This window comes from Rhodamnia argentea, chromosome 3 (genome assembly GCF_020921035.1).
Source record: "Rhodamnia argentea isolate NSW1041297 chromosome 3, ASM2092103v1, whole genome shotgun sequence".
Lineage (NCBI taxonomy): Eukaryota > Viridiplantae > Streptophyta > Magnoliopsida > Myrtales > Myrtaceae > Rhodamnia > Rhodamnia argentea.
Genome location: NC_063152.1, coordinates 1,234,149 through 1,255,866, shown reverse-complemented (window position 1 = coordinate 1,255,866; position 21,718 = coordinate 1,234,149). Strand labels below are relative to the sequence as shown.

The 21,718-nt window shown below is 38.6% G+C and overlaps 1 pseudogene; it reads left to right on the top strand.

The window, feature by feature from the left end:
• Nucleotides 1–2,967: 2,967 nt before the first annotated feature.
• Nucleotides 2,968–14,014, top strand: LOC125314275 (annotated as a pseudogene).
• The last annotated feature ends 7,704 nt before the right edge of the window (nt 14,015–21,718 follow it).

Here is a 21,718-nt window from a genome sequence, read left to right as displayed (position 1 = left end):
GGTTCTGCAAAATAAAAGCTCAATTTGTGTGTTGACCGAGAAAAATACATTTATCCTCTCACCAAAAATCTTTGGATCTGTTTGTTTTGTCGGAGATCATCGGGTGAAGAGTAAATTGTCTCCTAGGAGTCTTAAGTGCATTTTCTTAGGTTATTCCTCTTCCCAAAAAGGCTATAGGTGTTATCATCCATCCACTTGTAAGTTTTATGTCTCCAAAGATGTTATCTTTAATGAGTCTCAAGCTTTTTTTGATAATCCACTCTCTGAGATATCTAGTTCGACATTTATTGAACCATTCCCCGAGCTCTCGGTGCCATTATCAACAGAGTAGACAGAGGAGCCTATTGTGAATCAAAGTGTAACCCCGGAAGAGGTCTCACCTGTTCAAAGAGATTATTCACATGTTTATTCTCCTAAACAGGCTGCGATGCCCGGTAATCCTCCCGGTGAGTCTTCACAAGCAATACCAGAATCCAATACAACACCGCCGGAGCCTAGTCCTATCGATGATAACAATATTGAGGATGAAACAACTCCAATTGCTCTCCGTAAAGGTAAACGGTCTTGTGTTGGTAAGACTCGGTATCCTATCGATGAATATACTTCCTATTCTGTTCTTTCTCCATCATATTCGTCGTTCGTTTCTTCTTTAGACTCTGTGTCTATTCCTAATACTTGGTAGATTGATATTCAACAAAAAAAATGGAAAGATGCCATGTTAGAGGAAATGGAGGCTTTGAAGAAAAATCAAACTTGGAATTTGGTGCTTCTCCCTCCTAGGAAGAAAACAGTGGGGTGCAAATGGGTCTATGTAGTTAAGCAAAATGCTGATGGAACTGTGGATAGGTATAAGGCTCGACTAGTGGCTCGGGGATTCACTCAAACTGCAGGTGTTGATTATCAAGAAACGTTTGCCCCAGTAGCAAAGATGAATACAAGAAGGATTCTTATATCATGTGCCACAAGTTATGAATGGGACCTTCAACAATTGGACGTGAAGCATGCATTTCTTCACGGAGAACTTGATGAGGAGGTGTACATGGACATTCCACCAGGTTTTGGAGATAGCACTACCGTTGGAAAGGTTTGTCATCTCAAACGTTCTCTATATGGGCTTAAACAATCACCTCGGGCTTGGTTTGGCGGGTTCACCAAAGCTATACGAGCTCGGGAATACACCCAGAGTAATGCTGATCACACCTTGTTCATTCGCCGTAGTGGTTCTCTCTCAACTTTCTTAATTGTGTATGTGGATGACATTGTGGTGACTAGTAATGATAGTAGTGAAATCGTTAGATTGAAGAATGCATTGGGAAAGGAATTTGAGATTAAAGATCTTGGAAAACTGCGATATTTTCTTGGAATTGAAGTAGCTCGCTCCTCACATGGGATCTTTCTATGTCGGCGTAAGTACATACTTGATCTTCTATCTCAGACAGGAATGCTTGGATGTAAACCTATTTATACTTCACTTGATTCAAACACAAAGATTTGGGCCAAGATAGGGGAGCCGATAGATCGTGAAAGATATCAAAGACTTGTTGGAAAGCTCATCTATCTTTCTCATACACGTCCCGATATTGCCTATGCGGTCGGTCTTGTAAGTCAATTCATGCATGATTCGTATACTACTCATATGGATGTTGTGACTCGAATTCTTCGTTACTTGAGAGGTACACCGAGTAAAGGCTTATTGTTTCGGAACCATGGCCATTTAAAGGTTGAGGCATTTACCGATGCGGACCGGGCTAGTAGTGTGGATGATAGGCGATCTACTTCGAGTTATTGTTCTTATGTTGGAGGTAACCTAGTTACTTGGCGAAGCAAAAAGCAAGACGTTGTTGCTAGATCAAGCGCAGAGGCTGAATTCCGCTCTATGGCTCGGGGCATGTGTGAATTGTTATGGGTTCAGAAACTTTTGGGTGATATGGGATTCCAAGTTCATAAGCCATTAATATTTACTCCGATAGTAAATCTGCTATCAGTATTTCACATAATCATGTCCAGCATGATAGGACTAAGCATGTGGAAATTGACCGACACTTCATCAAGGAAAAACTTGATACAGGAGAATTTTGTACTCCATTTGTTCAATCCTCGAAACAGACCGCGGATATATTCACTAAGGCAGTGAGCAAACAAGTATTTGATTATCATGTGTCCAAGTTGGGCATGTGCGACATCCATGCGCCAACTTGAGGGGGGGTGTTGTAATATTCGTTCTAGAGTTAGATCCACAATTAGTGGGCTGATTGATGGAATGTCATAAATTCCATGATTAGTGGGCTAGTTAATGAGATTTCATATTTTGAGGGATTTGATTGTCACATTGTTAGGGATTTTATTGTACGTGATTGATTCTCCTATTAATATAAATACGGGATGATGCTCTAAAAAGATCATCAATCCATTCCAAAAACTTCTTTCTTTTGCATAAAATTCTACATTATTTAATAATTATGGGGCACAGGCCTGGAGACACGAGTATCGTCCCATGAAATACTGTGCGAGCTCCATGGCTTAGTTAAGTTCAGACCTTTGATTTATGCAAACACCTTGATTCGGAGTTCGTAGGATTCGCATAGTTGACTTTAAATTCTTGTTTAGAAGTCCCCGAGCTCCAATGGTTTCGTCAATGCTAGGCTGCTAAGCATTAGGGATGCTCAATTAGTCGAAGATGTTCGGCTTGCACTTATAATTGATGGGTCGGACATGGCGGTTCAAACTTTCTGTCCAAACTAATCAATCAAATTTGTAGAAGAATGACACTTCCTATTACGAACAGACTCGTTAACAAAAGTCCATGCATAAATATCGGCGTCCTAACTGAAAAGAATGACACATCCGTCTAGCGGAAAAACAACTGTGTCATTTGTTCTCTCTCTCTCTTGTTAGCATACTTAGCTCATCATTCAGGGCAACTCCATCATCAGTCTCTGTGGTATCGCATCCTCTGGATTGTCATCAATGGAGACCCAGGTGAACATATGAGGGAGGTCGCTCCTCGGGCCATGTGCTCAGGACATACTGAAGGAGAACCTGACCACGGTCCCAAAGAGATACGTCCGTGACAATCAAGAGCCTCCCATTTGCCTCGCGTCCCTGTGATCAACTTAGGGAGGTTGGCTTCGGAGGACTGCGCGAAGCAGGAGCTAAAGAAGCGGCACCGTCCGTGCAAAGACTGGGACTTCTCTCAGGTACAAAACAACTTCAAGAAAGTGTTTAGAGAAAAATGGGAAGTTCATTGATTGAAAGAGATTAGATTGAAAGAGATTAAAATCCACATAAAGCCCCAAGTACTTCGACTACATTTCGGCTCTCGATATCGTGACCCATGATAAATCTGTTTTAACAATTATTCAGCTGATAAATCATGAAGTGAGCCCCAAGTTGATAGAGAAAGTGAAAAAGGGGACTGAAGAGCTGTTGAACATGCCAATGGAAGAGAAGAAGAAGCTTTGGCAGAGAGACGGCGAAGCGGATGGCTTCGGACAGGCCTTTGTTCTCTCGGAAGACCAAAAGCTTGATTGGGCAGACATCTGCGCCCTTGCCGATGCAACTCTTGTTTTCCTATTTTTTTTTTATATATTTTTTTAGTGTTTTAGCTTATTTGAAAATTTTCTAATATTACGTGGTAATTTTTTTTTTATTTTTGGTTTTTTTATTGCTGACTTAGATCCTTCCACAAGTCACCGGAGTCCGGCACTCAAATAATCTTTTTTTTTTTTAAATAGCACTTAAGTGATCTAAAAAAATTATTAGTATGAAAGTGAACGCCGTACAAAGATATTGACACTCCAGTTGTCATTTTGCTCTTAAAAATGTAAGACTTCTTTCAATATGAAAAGAAATTTTTTACAATTTTTTTTTTTTGATAAATGATGTGCATTTTATTTTATTCTTTTATAATCCAGAGACATGGGTATGAAAATCTTCTATCCAGAGATCTGTAAGACACCGTATAGATCTTATGAACCCAGTAAGTTCACGTTTTGGAACGTGCAAGTGGCTTTGATTTGTTTACAATTCTACATGTGGTAGGTGGAATTTGAACGAGTTACCCTCTAGATTCTGGGTTGTAAATCCTCTGAAACCCCAACTACGTGAACTTGTTTCATTTCGTTTCCCAAAACTGCCCACATAGTACAACCATTTTTGCCTAACAAAATTGATTCAAAAGACTAATTATAACGAATTTCTTATTTAAATGTTCATTTACGATTTGCCACATTTATTTATGAACGAATACTATGTGCCGATTTTCATATCCATATAGCATCACCCGAGAACAAGTGTCCCCTTCATGTTCGCCCGAAAGGGAACACTTCTACTTGTCCTAAATCTGTTTACACCTTCTTAGGTATGATTCAGTTGATAATTGAGACAGGAGAGTGAGGACAAAGAGCCTTTACCAATTCAAACCCATTAACTTGCACGTATGACTGGCACGCAGTCCAGAAGGTGGCCGACACCGACTCGGTAGCTTGGTTCGCTGGCCGGGTAGGCCGAGGCTGCACCGGCGTGGCGTTCCCGAGCTGTCCCAACAAGCTAAGCTTCAATTCGTTATCGTACAATGCCTTCTTGCTAGGGTTCGACAGCACCGACCACGCGTCGGAGACGAGCCTAAGAGCCTGATCTGCGAAGGGGAAGCGGTTCCTCTCCGGACTCGAGCAGCGCGAGCCTGCGGAAATGGGTCGCGATCAGCTCCAGGCTCTGGGTTAGGTGGCCGAGCTGGAGGATCGCATACCAGTCAGAAGCAGCCAGGGCCAAAGGGCAGAGGAGGAGCGGCGGTGAAGCTCCTCGCCAAGCGAGATTTCCAGGGGACGCGGACAACCTCGCCGGCGAGTCGCTGGTCAACAACCAGCCCGACTGGTACGCGATCCTCTAGCTCGGCCACTTGACCCAGAGCCTGGAGCTGATCGCGACCCTTTTCCACAGGCTCGCACTGCTCTTGAGTCCGGAGAGGAACCGCTTCCCCTTCGTGGATCAGGCTCTTAGGCTCGTCTCCGACGCGTGGTCAGTGCTGTCGAACCCTAGCAAGAAGGCATTGTACGATAACGAATTGAAGCTTAGCTTGTTGGGATAGCTCGGGAGTCAGACACCTCCGTCTAGAAATGTTAGGGGTAACGATTGGAATGCTCCGGTGGAGAATGAGAGGCCGGTTTTCGGGAACGGCATTCCGGTGCAGCCTCGGCCTACCTGGCCAGCGAGCCAAGCTACCGAGTTGGTGTCGGCCACCTTCTGGACTGCGTGCCCGTACTGTTACTATCTCTACGAGTACCCTGTCACAGCGATCACAGATCCCTCCTTATTTTATACCAGCAGAAGAGCAAGCGTCTTGTGCGTGGAAACAATTGCATGGCTATGAGAAAAAATGCTTGAAAACCTAGTCCAGTGAAAACACATTTATAACTAATTTCCAACTTTTGTGTGTCCTTTTCAACACAAAAGTAAGTGAAGAGCAAACCACGTATGATAAAAAGTTCAATCTCTTTCATTTGACACGTTTCAATATAAACGAAGTGAAGAACACTCTCGATATGATTAAAAAAAAAAGATTTCGTGACAAACCTTCTATTTTCATTTGACACATAGTTCATCTTTGAAATTCATATCTCTATTATCCTAGTGAAAATAACGTGCACCTATTCATCTTATTTGTTTATAAAGTAATTTTATGCACTGGCTTTTTCTATCCCTGGCGTCACTAGAAAACACTAATCTACATAGTGGGCTCAATATCCAAAAAAACTCAAACTTTAGCATTTGTGACAATTATATCTAAAACTTTTTTTTTTTTGTCTTATAAAAAACCTCCAACTTTTACTTTTATCTCAATTCTACACCAAACTTTTAATTTTGTCTCAATTCTTTCGATCTAGTACCAAGAAAACCACCAACTTTAGCATATGTCTCATACTATATCTAAAACTTTTTTTGTCTCATAAAAAAATTTCAAATTTTACTTTTGCCTCAATTCTACCACTATTAACCTCCCGTCTATAATCATCATTAGTTAATCTCACGTGAGATTTTCACTTCATTAATGAACTACACCTCAGCAAAGTTGAAAAGAAAAAATCCCAAACTTCTCTTCTATTATTTGCTTCCCCTGCATATTGCCGGGAGATATATAATCACTCAAGACAGCGCATTTTGTATTCTCTTTGGCACTTAACAGCCTAAAGAACGGCTAGACATGGAGATATTCGGATAAACTATCTAAAATATCATTGTCCTTGAAATCTATTGTTTCTAAATTTTGAAATTCATTGGTAAGTTCGGCGAGAAAATTCCAGCAAAGCAGGATTAACTAATGACAATTATGAATGGACGGATCACGGCGGTAGAATTGGGACAAAAGTAAAAGTTAATGGCTTTTTATGATACAAAACTTTTTTTTACTATAATTGGAATAGATGCTAAAGTTGAGGTTTTTTTTTTATATTAAACTGGTAGAATTGGGACAAATATAAAAGTTGGGGTTCTTTATGAGACAAATTTTATTTTTTTGGATATAATTATCATAAATATTAAAGTTGGAGATTTTTTTGAGTATTAGGCCCTACATAATATCTCCTAGAGTGGTCACATTAGGGAAATATTCTTTACCGGCGGCAGGCCACTCTACTTGTCTCAAATTAAAATATTATTAAAAATTGAGGGAGCCGGATCCCTTACCATAAAGGCAGAGGTGACATTGAGGGATCCAGGCTGTCCATTTCAAAATGGACGGCTCAGATTCATCCACGTCACCTTTTAAAAGGAGGGGAAATTTTTTGGCGAGAAATTTCAAAATTTATAAAAATGTGACGTGGATCAATTCGGGCCGTCCATTTTTTATTTGGACCTTACAGTGAGGACAAATAATTGTCGCTTTCGGTCAAACATATGACTAGATCAACTGGCTTGACCTTTGTAAATTTGCTGGCTCTTCCTTGTTCTCATGGCAAAACAAGAGACGGCGATGATGTCGCTTCCTGCGTTTCATGGGTAGCAGATATGATTGTTCAACACAGTTAGTCTATAAGAATGATTGCCCGTGGCTTGTTTGAGAAGACCAATCCAATCAAGGTGAGATTTACGGATGGTGATTAGAAGTGCATTTGGATAGGACGTGCTAGATAACGGAAATAATTTCTCGAAGTATTAGTTTGAAACTTCATACAAAAGTTTAGGATTAAATTAAAAAAATTTAAAAATTTAAGACTAATTGGATATCCGTACAATAAATTTATAACTGATTTGGGGATTTTCTCAAGATTAATAATCCTTGTGACTAATTCGCTTAGGAAATTGTAGTGGAGTAAGTCTCCACCACTTTTACTTATTTCTCTTTAATCCACCATCGATCCATTTGCAAGATCAATACTTCTCTATATATGACGGGTTCAAAAGATCACGATGTCAGTAGGTATGAGAGCTAAGGGTTTCAAGATGGCTCGATGTTTTCAATATTCGATTAGAACAATTGCATAGTCCAATTCAACAACTCCCAAAAAATTATACAACACTAAGATGAGTGTTACTTATGAACATGAGTAATGTTAAGATCATACGGTAATGAGACGCTTAATAAATAGGCTCAAATAAACCAACATCTTAACCCTCTTTGACATGTAGGAGCGTCCGGGGATTTTCAGTTGAAAATTAGAACGTCACCTTTTTAAATATAGCCATCTACTCTAAATGAATTATGATACTCAAGTGATCAATTGAAAATTATGATACATAAGTGAATTTTTTTTTCTTAAATCACGGCACTTCAGTTATGATACTTAAGTGAATTTCTTTATCCGGTATAATTTTAATGTTAATCGTAGATATAGGTGATGATAAGAGACATCAACCAACACATATGCAGGGACACAAGTATTAACCCCGATGTTCGGAATAGTTATAACCCTGCCCCTTCCAAAAAGTGATAAAGCCCGAGGGTTATCAAATAATTGTCAAAGGCCAATAATTTCAAACCGATAGAGAAGGGCACCCGATACTTGACAAATATAGGCAATGTCATTGTCAAAGGGGAAAAATCGTCCTCGGGTGTACAAGATTCCACAGGCCGATGCAAAGTGAGAAAAGCTTAAACCTGGCTCCTTGCTGACCAAACAGAGCATCCATTTCTGACCGACATCAAGAGGTTACAAAGTCAAAATTTACCTCGGAACATTCACTTACTGTCATTTTTCTTACTCATTTATGTATTGGATGCAATGGAGAAACCTAGATTTCCCTTAAATAGACATGGTTTTATGATAATTGGAATATTGATATTGCTTTGTACAATTGATTTACAAATGAACAAACAGCCTCTTATGAGACTCGAATATATCTCATTGCTTGTGACTTGACATATCATTTGATTAATCGATGCGTAAAATGACAGTTTCCTATAAAATGCATGAATGTAACTAATTTTCATTTATGACTGGACACATTATTTGATAAATCAAATATTTTTCAAGATAAACCTCAATTACCTTGATATTGGGCTAGTAATTTTGGACACACTTTCAAGACATACACACTATGTTAGTATGCTCGCATAAGCTTAATCATGATGAATAATAAATATGTTATGCATGACTTAACCCTTTCACCCGTTTATAATGCTCTTACTTTATAAAGGTCAACTCCCATGAGGAGAGGCCCAGTTCCCCTGCGCCTGGACTTGGGACCCCAACGGCTAGACTTGTGTCCCCATGAGGTCGAGCTCAGGTTCCAAATTGATGTGCCCAACTTAGGACCCAAGGTTGTACTCGAAACTTTTCCCTATATATGTGATTCATAATTTCCCCACAATAAAAAATAAATAATTTTTTTTTTCCCTGAATGTATGCAGGTGCTATGATTTAGATCAAAGGCGGAAAGTGCAGTTTAGTGCGATTGTCAAAAAAACCACAGAAATTACAGAATTAATTCACTTAGATGTTCGCATGTTGTCGCGGTTTCCTTCAAGGAAGAGTGTTAGATTTATGCTAACAGTTGTAGATGACTACTTGAGGAAGACTTGGATGGTTGTGCTAAGGTACAAGTTTGATGCTGTTGTCAAGATCTATTGAGAGTTTTAACTGAAAATGAGACTGAAAAAATGATCAAGTATGTGTGGATTGACAAAAGCATGAAGTTTTGCTCCGAGCTGTTACATAAATTATGCATGAAGAAAGGTATAGTCAGACACCGTGCCAATGAACCACAACAAATTATAGAGCTAATGAGCAAAACATTACTTGAGACGGCTAATAAAATGCTCTATAGTGCTGGTATAGCTAGGAGATTCCTCGCGAATGCGCTGAGTACGGCGAGCTACATGATGAATAGATCCCCATCAAATGCGATTGGATGTTAGACTCCCGAAGAAGTGGTGTCAAGTATTGTTACTGATTATTCAATTATTAGAATATTTGGTTGCCCGCGTTATGTTCGATTTAGCGATGGTAAGCTCAATGAAAGGGTAAGAAAGTGCATATTCCTAAGCTATGCACAAAGTAAGCAAGGTTATTAGTTGTGGTGCCTAGAGTCAAATTCACGTATTATTAACAGAGAATTTATATTTGATAAGTCTCCAGTATTTTTGGGTAGGAGTGATCATAGTAGTGTTCATACAAATTTGAAAGGTGTTCAACTTAAGGTGGAGTTGTAATCAGAAACTCTTGAGGTAGCAAGTACTGGCAAAGTAATTGACATAGATCGGTGCTTGTAGAGAGGCGAAGCCTATAGAGTCAACGGTTGTTGTAAATGCTAATATTGAAAAGGTATGTATGTGGTCTCCTGAAAAATATGGATGCAACGATGATTTTGCTTTATTTGTATTTGAGGAGCTTGTTTCAGAAAGTACTTATGGAACTATTAAAGGTGCATATGCAATTGGTGTTCTAATGAGGACCATGGTTATAATAAAGTTCAAGCGCAGGTTGAATTTGGAAGACATTTGTGGGGGTTGAGCCCATTGGGGCTGTGGGATAGTAGCGATGGTGTTCGGATTCTAGCGAAGTAATTATGATTTGACTCAAATATCGAGTCAAGTTGGAGATTGTTAAAATATATCTCGAGTTTAAGCCTATAAATGAGATCGGATATGAGATGAATTATAAAGAAGGTCGTTTGATTAAAGGAAAATTTGACCATTGAATATATGTGACGTCCGCTGAGGAAATATAGAATTTTCTGTTCGGTGTTAGAAAAGAAACAAAAGCTTTCCTATTTTATCTTGATGCTGAATTTCTGTGCAACACTGGTTGGCCAAGATAAGAAGAAAAAAATATAAAAGGAAAGTCAAAAGAAGAAAGTTCAAACTTGGACTTGTTGACCGAATAACATGATTTCCTAATGCATGCTGGAGTCGGTCTCTGCAGCTTGATCTTGGCACTATATATATAATCTGATTGAGGGACTTTTCAAGAGCTGTTGTTGACGTAAGGGTTGTTGAAGCGTTGTTTTCTTTTATCGGAGCTTGAAGCTAGGGATGTCAAAAAAGTCCGTGCTAAGCGGGCCGGCCCAACCACCTCCGGACCTAGTCTGAAAATTCACTTAATTTTTAGGCCTTTTCGGGCCAGATTTGGTACTCGGGTCGGGTCGGGTCGGGCCGAGCCAGGCCGGCCCACCACCTAACTTTTTTTAACAACTATATTTTCTTTTTAATTTAATTTTTTTTATTTTTTTATTTTTTTATTTTTTCATTTGATGGGCTTGTTAATTGATTTTGATTTCAAAAAAATAAAAAAAAAAGGAGAAAAAAATAATCTAGCTAGAATCCGGCTCGGCCCGAGTAGCGCTCGGTGCTGTTCGGTTTCGGGCCGGGTCAAGTCGGGTCTCACCCCTACTTGAAGCAGATTAAATCTTATCATAATGTCTGTGTATTAATTCATACGTGAGTTTGAAAGATTATTTCGTGAGAAATTATGGGGCTAAACACTTGTTGATTATTTAATGTAATTGGGGCAGAGAAATACCGAGAGTGTTTGAGTGACTCAAGTGTGAATTATAATCTTCGTTGATTGTTTGATCTATAGTGGAATATGTTATTGCTCTTTCCGTGGACGCAGATCTCTACGACCGAATCACGTAAATTTAATGTCCATTTTAGTTTTTTGTTTTATCTATTTTATTGTTCAATCACTTGCTTTCATGCAACAGTAATAACCTAGTGTAAAATATATAAGCATTCTTTATTGAATGCCTTTTAAACACAATCTTTCACTAAAAACAATAATTAAAAGTGCACCGATATACACCACTCGAGCATTTGTTGATTCCTAGATACTCTATAATGGATGCCGATATTGACCCTAACAATTCCTGTTCTTCGAGATTATTCTCAACTTACCAACTTTTTTAACTATACAGTAAACTTTTCAATTTGGTATCCACCGTTATATCTGTAAAAATGCGTTTGATTTTCTTATCTTTTATCATTTTGTCGAAATCTATTATGCTGAGCTAACTCTAATGAAAGAAATTAAAGAAATGCATATCGCTTACGTACTAATTCAAAATATGATGAACACCCACAGTTGTTGACCACGTTTATCCATTAATTCAAGCCACTCATCTGCTAATCCACAAGATAACAGGATAAGGACACTTGAAGTGTCATTACTTTCGTTTAGCATTCACTTGAGTGCCTGCCATAATTTTTTTTTTATCACTTGAGTACCATGACTTTAAAAACCGTCCATTTTAGTGTTGTTACTCTCAATCAACCAATTGAGTGCCATAAATTATAAAATCAACCCAAGTGCCAAAAGTCCGACGTGACATAACATTTGCGGTAAACGTTTTTAAGAAATTATGACACTCAAGTGATCGGTTAAAATTGTACATGGCACTAAAATGAGTACTGTGCATAAGTTATGATATTCATATAATCGAAAAAAATTATGACCCTCAAGCGAGTGCCATACAAAAGTTATGATGCTCATAGTCTCCATTTTCCCAATAACTATTTACAATTTCGAGAAAATGGACGTAGTGGACCTCTTACTTAATGATGTCTTTTGCAAAATCCCAGTTTCCACTTGCCATTTGAAAGATTTTCATGCTTCCAGCACTACTCAATTTGACTGTTCAAATTCACGTAAATATACTTTCTATCATCGGATGACTGAAAATTTGTTCAATGAACAAAACAGAGCGTAAAAGCTACTAGATTCGTTTGCTAGATCTAGGAGATGTTCTTTTTTAGTAAATAATTCTGGGGCACAGGCATTGGAGACACGACTATCAACCCATGAAGAACTGTGCGAGCTCCATGGTTCATTTAAGTTAGACATTTGATTTATGCATGGGTGACTTTCAGCTCTCGAGTTGAAAGTCCCCGAACTCCAATTGTCGCGTCAATGCTGTGCTGCCAAGCAATGGAGATGGTTCAAATTGCACTTATAATTGAAAAGTCGAAGATGTTCAGCTTGCACTTATAATTGAAGAGTCGAACATGGCAGATCGAACTTCTTTATTAGAATAAATACATATCCAAACTAATCAATGAATATCGGCCTCCTAACTAAAAAAAAGCAGGACATACTGAAGGAGAACCCGACCATGGTCCCAAAGAGATACGTCCGTCATGATCAAGAGTCTCCCATGGACGCTTGTTCGAGCTTGTCTCACGTCCCTGTGATCAACTTAGGGAGGTTGGTTTCAGAGGACAGCGTGAAGCCGGAGCTCGAGAAGCTACACCGTGCGTGCAAAGACAGGGGCTTCTTTCAGGTGCAAAACAACTTGAAGAAAGTGTTCAGAGAAAATGGGAAGTTCACTGATTCAAAGAGATTAAAATCCACGTAATGCCCCAAGTACTTTGACTACATTTGGGTTCTCGACGTCGTGACAATTGCTCAGCTGATAAATCAAGAAGTGAGCACTAAGTGGATAGAGAAAGTGAAAAAGGGGAAAGAGCTGTTGAACATGCCAATGGAAGAGAAGAAGAAGCTTTGGCAGAGAGATGGCGAAGCAATGGCTTTGGACAGGTCTTTGTGCTCTCGGATGACCAAAAGCTTGATTGGGCTGACATCTACTACATGCTCACTTTCCCTGCTTCTCTCATGAAGCCTCACTTGTTCCCCAAACTCCCTCTTCCCTTCAGGTTCTCTCCCTCTCTCTTCCGCACTTATATCAGAGGCGAAACACGCATAAAAGACACCATAAAACTTTCATGTGACACTTGAACCACATGGGCGGATATGTATAAAGTATGAGATTACTTGATTAGGTGAGTGATATCACGTTAGCATGACACGCGATATAATTGCCACATAAACAACTTTCTTATTGTCGAGGGTTTAGCTTGTGGAGTGTTCCAAAATATCCCCTTATCATCTAAAGAACAAAACTGTCCAATTTGGTAGAGACGATCTGGACACCTACTCGAAGTAAATGCAAACCCTTGCAATAAAGCTCCTCCACCTCATGGTGAAGGCCTTTGGAATGGAGGCAAAGGACTTTGAGGGGATGTTCAAAGACAGGTCGCTAGGAAAGAGGATGAACTATTACCTGCCGTGTCCGAAACCCGAGCTCATGATAGGCCGCAACGCTCACTCTGATGTCGACGGGATTACCATCGTCCTCCAGGTCAACAAAATGGAAGGCCTCCAGATAAGGAAAGATAGGAAGTGGGTTCCGTTGAAACCTCTCCCTGGTGCTTTCATCATCACTGTTGGAGACACTGTTGAGGTAATAGTATTGTAACATCAACTTACATGTTTGACCATATTTATGTCAGTTCATTGTCTCATACCCAAGGGCTTCCCTTCCTTGACTTGTAGCAGATTATAACAAACGAGATATACCGAATCATCGAGCATCCGGCAACGGGAATGTAGTGAAGGAGAGGATCTCCATCGCGACGTTCTTCAGTCCGAGAATCGATGCCAAGATGGGTCCTGTGCCAAGCCTCATCACCTTGGAGACTCCAGCAAAGTTGAGGAGGATAACAAGGGAAGAACATTTGAAGGGCTATCTGAAAAGCAAGCTGTGCGGCAAAGCTTGGAGACTCCAGCAAAGTGAAGGGCCATGAGGGTTCAGCACAAGGAAGCCTAGAAGAACCAAGTTTTATCCGTTGAGCATTAATGAGAATATGGTGGCTAGTATAACTAGAATGGTCATAAGAGCTGAGTTTTCTTTGCAGTTGATCTATACAGACATTTATGGTCCAATGAATATAAGAACAAGGCATGGATTGTTTATTTAATCACTTTTACAGGTGATTATACTCGATTTGGATATGTCCATTTGATTTCTCATAACTCCGAGGCATTAATGTAGCATGTTATACCACCGATACCTCGATGGGAAGGCTTTCCAAAATCTCGCTCCCGTCTTTCGTTAATTAATCTTTTAGAGTAATCGGCACATGCAGAAGCTTTAAAATAGAAAGTCAAGTAGGGCGGCTATACGGGCACAAGTGCATGGAATAAAAAAAATTCAATTGGCAGGCACGCCTATATAAAAGGTATAGCCTTTCGAGGTTTCACTAACTAGATCCCGCATATTTTGAACAACAATATCATTCAACAACTTGACTTATATATTTCATATTCTTATCGGATGCAATACTTCTTTATTTGTACATATTCGGATGGGAGGATTTCCAAAGGAATATAATCTACTCCGGATCCACCAACTTCATCTCCGTCCATAATCTTCACTTCCCATAATGTTTTTCCTTGTCGACTTGCTCATATGAAAAATGGTTAATCAACGGGAGTAAGCCAAAGCTCCTCCGCAAGTAGGATTCTTAGGCCAAACGATTAAATCAGCTATAGAATCACAAGATTGCAAATAGAGTCATCTCATCAGAATCCAATGTAATCCAAAGCATAAAATTTCAAACTCAATTAGAATTCAAGGATAGAATCAACCTGAATCTAGGGATAGAATCAATCGTAGTCATAATCAGAATAAATCAAGGTTTATCGCACTGGAATCTAGGATTACCCAAGGACAGGATCTCGTAATCTCGTAATATCCAAATCGAATCTATCATAGCCAAAACAGATCGGCAAAAATGCCCACAACAGCAAAGTCATGGACAATATAGCAATAAGGACTAAAAATCTATTTGCCTTGATAAATTGAGAAGGATAATGAATGATCAAATGAACGGACGGACGAACGGGACGAACAATGAATGGCCAACCTAGGTCACCCATCGACCAAAGGCGATTGGCGTGGCGATGGCACCGAACGGCGCCACATAGGAGCGTGCTCACGGACGGTGACGGCTTGGTGGACGGCGATCGGCCTAGGGTCGTCGCCGATTCAAAAAAGCAGAGTGGCAATGTTCTAACGATCGTTCTGACGAATAAACTGACTGTCTAGGTATTTATAGGAGAAGCAACTGAAATCCAGTTAGCTTAAACCGATCAGCTTGTTAGCAGCTTGCGAGATAGTTAGCTTACGACAAGTCAGCGGCTTCAACCGCTTGCGGTCGCGCCGTAACGAGTTACGTATCACGCGTGCGTGGCTTGTGGCTACCACATGAAAAACCGCCTTACCACTTGCTGACACATGGCCCCCCACGTGTCCACATGGTGCTACATGTCCTATTTTGCCCCCGATTGTCATATATTTGACCCAATGGGACCTAAATCCAACACATGGTGTCCTTAAAAATAATATCGAGTCCACAATAATTCCTTAAAAGTATTATTGAGTCCGGATAAAAGTCCCTTATATCTTATTCAATAACCCAAACTTATTAAGTACTAATCCACTCATAAGTAGATGAGGGTTTTCGGGTCATCATAATTAAGTTGCTTTAAGAAGTTTATGACCTTGGTGGAAAATCAATTGGACAAGAAAATAAAAGCATTGAGATCCGATCAAGTTCAAGAATATTTATCCGATCGGTTTAGATATTTATGTGTTGAAAAGAGAATAGAAAGACTGTTGTCTATTCTATATACTCCTTAACAAAATGGTGTTGTAGAGAAAAGAAATAGAACTCTAACGAAAGTTAGGTATATGATAGCGCAGGCTAATTTACCAATTGCCGTTTAGGGTGATGCTTGTCGATTGCCGTCTGTGTACTTAATCATGTGTCTTCCAAGTCATTTATTTCCACTCCATATGAGTTGTGGATAGGTCAAAAACCTAATTTGAGCTTTCTTAAATCTTGGGGTTGTGCTGCCTATACTCACGAGTCCTATCATAAATATGGAAAATTAGATCCAAGAGGCAAAACGAGTATCTTCATAAGGTATTCGGAGAACTCGAAAAGGTATGTGTTTATAGGCGAGCAAGAAGATGCAAGTGTGACTGAATTTAAATTACGATATGTCATATTTAAATAATGATGTTCTAAAAAAGGGCGAAATAGGTGAATAACGTTCTTTTTGAAACCTTGGATAGTGTAATGCCATTATAGGAGCATATCATCCAAGTGGGAGCAATGTGAGAAGTGGAGAATTTATTTCGCACCAGTCTCAATTACCACGACTTGATGAGATAATACCGTTGTCATCTAATTTGAGTGAGAGCATCATAAAGAATGAAGCACGGAGGGTACAATTTTCTCTACGGCGAACAAGTCGCATAAGCATTCCTTGTAGACACTTTGAAATTGAAGGGAAAGCTTTCATGGTCGCTCCACAAAAAAAAAAAAAAAGATGAGTCAAGGAATGTAAATGAGGCTCTATCTTGCCTTGAAAAAGAAAAGTGGATCAAAGCAGTGGAAGAAGAAATGGAGTCAATGAAATCAAATCAAGTTTAGGAACATGTTTGATCTTCCGAAAAGACATTGAGCTATTAGGAGCAAGTGAGTTCTTAGTATAAAGCGTAAAGCTAATGGCTTGATTGAGAGGTATAAAGCTCGCCTTGTGGTGATGAGGTATAATCAACAGAAATGAATTGATTATGAAGATACTTTTTTTCCTATGGTAAGATATACCTCAATTTGCCTTATTGTGGTTATAGTATCAAGTTTGGATCTTGAATTACATCAAATAGAAGTAAAGAATGCTTTTCTTAGTGGATAATTAGAAGAAGAAATTTACATGGAACAATCCATTGGATTTGTTACAGAAGGTCAATAACAAAAGGAATGTCACCTTTTGAGATCGATATTAAGCAATCTTCGAGACAATGAAATATACGTTTTCATAATGCCATAGTGGCATATGATTTTGAGATAATTAATGAGGATAAATGCGTATATATCAAAAAATCGAAAGATCAATTTGTAATCTTATCATTATAAGTTGATGATCTAATAATTGACAAAAGCAGTATCGAGTTTGTTAAGACAGTTAAATGTTGGCAATCTTCAAATTTTGAGAAGAAAGCTATGGGTGAAGCTACGTATATTATTGGAGTTAAGATTTCAAGAGATCGTTTAAAATGGTTGTTGTCTATTTCGCAAGATACATACATAAATAAAGTCCTTGAACGATTACATATGCAAAAATTGTAAACCAATTGATACTCCTATACCAAAAGGTGAAGGATTGAGCCCAAGGATGTATCTTAAAACTCCACAAGAGCAAGAATGAATGAAAGTGGTTCCATATGCAAGTGTTATTGGAAGCTTGATGTACATTGTGTTGTGTGATAGACCTTATATTTGTTATACAATTACAATGGTGAGTAGATACCAATCCAATCCAAGTCAAGCACATTGGGCTGCCGTCAAGAGAGTTATGGGGTGTTTGAAGACTACCGCTAATTATTTACCGAGATATCAAGGAAGTGATCTGAACCTTGAAGGCTATACTAATATTGATTGGGCAGGGAATTTAGATGAGAGAAAACATACTTCTGGAACTGTGTTCTTATTGAATAATGGTGTCATATCTTAAAGCAAAGAAGCAAGAGTTTATAGCCTTGTCCACGATCGAAGTCGAGTTTGTGGCATTGTCGGTGGCCGCACAAGAAGGTGTTTGGCTTAGGAGATTTTTGGATCATTTGGGTGTTACTAAATATGCTGCTAATCCAGTCTTGGTATATTGTGATAACCAAGCAGCAATAACTTATATTAATGATCCCAAGTTCCATTGTAAGATTAAACACATAGACATTAAGTATAACTAAGTTAATGACATGATTGCACGAAAGGATGTGCACATACAGCATGTATCTACTCATAGAATGTTAGCAGATCCGATGACAAAGCCCTAGAGATGCTTTCCATAGTCATGTGAAATCTCTAGGACTGCATAGAATGTTATATAGTAGATATTGTATTTTTCCCCGAATGTTCACTATTGATGAAGTTTGTCATTATTATTGCCTATGAGTTTGTTATAACATTTATCGATATTAAAACTTGATAGGTAATCGCATCTATTTACTATGTGATGAATAGACATAGGTGATAGTTGAGAGTTTGAGTTCAAAATATAGATGTTGCCCGAATAAAATGTTAAGATGAAAACTTATTATTTAATTATGTCCGTAAGTAAAATAACCCACTTATTTCGGTTAATTTGTCTTTATTGCCAGATGTGAGTTCTGATAGATACTTTTGAGCATAATAGATTTGTGAACTCAAGTTAGATATTGGGTATATCCGAACTATCATCTATATGGTATTAAGTTGAAAGACATACGCTCATGGTGAAAGAGAGAATACCGTAATACATATTTCATACTGCATATGCATGAGACAACTAATGAGAGTTGGCAAAGAGTTTTTTTTATCTCAACTTCAAAGCCATGTGAGACTTTCGAGGATTAGCATTCCTTATTTCGTGCCCTCATGACTCTTACTTATTCTCAAGATTTATGTTCATTGTTTGCTATCTTAAGGCATTACCAATGGTCATGAGATTGATTCGATCTAATAGGACATTTGTAGAAAAACAAGCTGAACCGAGATTGAGAGATTTAAGGAAAGAGGAAGATCGATTTATACTTTGAGTCACATTATAATTTTGCACTCACGCACTAGCCAATTATGATTATTTTGTGTAGTCATAATTGTGAGTACAACATATCATACTTCAAAGAGATTGAGCGAGATATAATGTGACTAATTGATCTAGGGTACAACATACAATAATCTACTCTTGATTATGTTCAATTTTGAGATACTAGATATTCGTAACGGATTTATGGCAACGAGCTCTTAGTGTATGGTGGTCGCATAGCTTATTTGCCGATATAAAATTTGCAGAGAAAAGGGTATTGTGTATAGCCCGTAATGTGCAAATGGGAGATGTTAGAATTAATTAATTCGCCCATAATGGGCTAAACCAAATGGCGGTTACCGGAGAGAGGTTACCCAAAGGCGGTTAGTAGAGGGAGGTTACTAAAGGCGGTTAGCAGGGGTTTTGGTAAAGGGATGTTATTTCTTTTGACTTGTAAATAACATAATAGATGAGAAAAAGTATGTCGGTTTCTCTACGTAAATTTTCCGTCTCTTCCAAACTCTCTCAAGAACGATCTCCCTTGAACTTCTCTCACACTCGTTCGGATGACAGATTCTTGCAAGACCGTATGTAGGAGGCTCTTAATCTGTGGACAGCGGGTGTGTTCCCTCTTGCGATTGTATTCCGATCGGTGATACAAATTTATTCCACTTTAGGCATGTTCATCGTATTTCCGCATGTTCGTCGCATTAAAAAATTAATTTGTTTCCTTCAGATTTGATGTACTATTATTTGATTGCAATCAAATAAAAAATACTTAATACGAAGATTGTGTAAATACATATTCATAACAGTCAAGTCGATACATCCTACAAAAGTAAAATGAAAAAAATAAAAAGACATAAATTAAACGTTGTGTATTTCAATTATGTCTTTATCAACAATGTCAATTATAAGGACGAATGAAAACTTTCCTTGCCGAATTAAGGCGGCCGGGCCTCGTGACAGAGAGGCGAGCAATGAGACAACTGGCAAGGAACGTGATATCATCATTGAATTACTAGTTATTACGTGAAAATATGATTATAATATGGAAAAAAATGACATAATATAATATGAATAACCGTGATTTTATCAATCATTTTGAAGCGTTTTACGAACGAGGAACTTAACACTTGACATGACACTGTCAAATCGAGATTCTTTACTCCTTTTAGTACTCGAGTTCCATGGACATGAATTAGACGCATGCCAACCTTGTTTTACTTTAATTGGACCCATCACTTTAAAACGAGTAGCATGAAATTCTTTATTTCCTTCCCAAACAATAACTTAGTAAGACTTAGCCAGTGGAGATCTGTTTGGGCATACGTGGTGCTTTGGGAGCATTTAAATATTTCTCAATTCACGAAACAAGACTTAATTTTATTTTGCATCTTCCGATAATGAGGAAGTTAGTCTTACATTTAGATAAGAATAACGCAAAGAATTGAATTGGGACATCTTCTGTGTATTCGTTAGATAACTATTTACGATAACATATCAATTAAGACATGCACAACCCATTAAAGACATATCAGCAGTCTTGAGAGATATAGAAAATCAACATGAGTATCAAAATTATCTCTAACACAAAAATATCATGTTGAAATTCTAATATGTGTAACATCGCCTGAAACTCAAACTCAAGGTGAGTTGAAGAAGTCAACTTGAGTTTGGATAATTAAAATTCAAAAATCATCATTCGATGTAGCAATGGTGGTTCTAATGTTGACTATGTTGACGTGGTTGCGACAGGAAGCTGTCATCGTGCAGGAGGCTATTCTCGACCAAATTTCAGGATCTGGTTCGTCTGGGGGCCGCAATCTGGTGGCATGTATTTGCCTTCTAAAACGAGCAGGGAAAGACTCTCGAACAGCAATTGAAGCTGCCGGCTTAGTGGAGATGCTAGAAATATCATAATAATAACATAAGGTAGTGGAGATGCTAGAATTGACATAAGATTCTATGTTGGAACAGGACAATGGGAGCTTGCTAATTTTGCTCTTTCATGTTGCAATACCTTCAGTGGCTAGCTAGCTAGCTTATTGTTGGATTATGACCGTCTTTCAATCAAATCTACCTATGCCCGATTCCAATTTAGATGCTCCTTGGTAGAAGAGATATAGCCTACATCAGGTTAGTTGTTTAAATTGAATTGTTTTCTAGTAGATCGTCTATTCGCTTCCAGTTACAGAATCATCCGTGTGACCTTGTCAATTAATAGGAAGATTATAGCATATATCGATAGGGGAAATTACCAAAAAAAATCCTAAACCTATTACAATTATGTCAATTTAATATTAATTTTTTTTACCAATTGAGTTTTAAATATTTTGCATTTGTGCTAATTCAGTTCATTTGACTGGTGAACATTGATGTGGGCTCGTCATCATTGACGTGGACTATTTTTTAAAAAAAATTTTAAATTTTTTATTATTTTGGTCTTTTTTTTTTCCCTTTCTTCCTCTTTTTTTTGGTTTTTCTCTTCCAACTTGACGACGAGCTATGGCAAGCGACGGTCACTATAGCTTGCCAACCACTGCGTGGGCCATTGTAGGGGCGGGAGAAGGCGGCCATGGCCTCGCTAGCTGCGACCGAGGCCGCCTTTGCCCATAGCCGGCGAGGCTACTCTCATCTAGATCCAGGCTGCCCTCGCCAACCTATTATCACGATGCTAGTGCTTGCAATGTTTGTTCCAAAGAATGTGAAATTCTATATGTTTCTAATTTCCTAGTGAGATAATTTCGCCCTCATCGTTTCATGCGACGCTTGTTAACGAAATTGGTGACTTAATATGGATTGGCCACGAATCCCACACGTTCCTTTCAATCTAATCATGATTGGGTGATCCCAATATTGGTTTTATGGAT